Here is a 465-nt window from a genome sequence, read left to right as displayed (position 1 = left end):
ACACATCAATCCACTTTGATTGTTGACGCTCACAACTAAAAATACATTACTCATTTAAAAAATAATACATTTAAATTTGTGTATTGTCGGTGATTTCGTTTTGTTAACTCAAACAGTTGGTTTATTTGATTAAGCGCTGCGGATTTTAATTAGTGTCCTACCGTAGTTGTTGTTTCGTCGATCTAGGGAAGGAAACGGCACATTAAAAATTGGAACTTGTTTTTACTAATTTGGTAAAACGGTGATGAACTAAATGTTGATGAATTTGTGTAAGTAAAATGTCATGTTTTTATTGTTGCAGCAACAAAGGCCAGACCTGCCGCGGCTGCTCCAACAGATGCACGCCGCGCACTTACCAGCGCACGGGGCGCCGCCCCTGCCACTCCTTGGCCAGGGTGCTCTGCCCCGGCCGGCCTACTGGGGCTCGGCGTGCCCCACCATCCTCTCTCAGTACTCGCGAAACCC

Source organism: Trichoplusia ni, chromosome 19, assembly GCF_003590095.1.
Source record: "Trichoplusia ni isolate ovarian cell line Hi5 chromosome 19, tn1, whole genome shotgun sequence".
In the NCBI taxonomy this organism is placed as follows: Eukaryota; Metazoa; Arthropoda; class Insecta; order Lepidoptera; family Noctuidae; genus Trichoplusia; species Trichoplusia ni.
Note: the sequence above shows the minus strand (reverse complement) of the source record.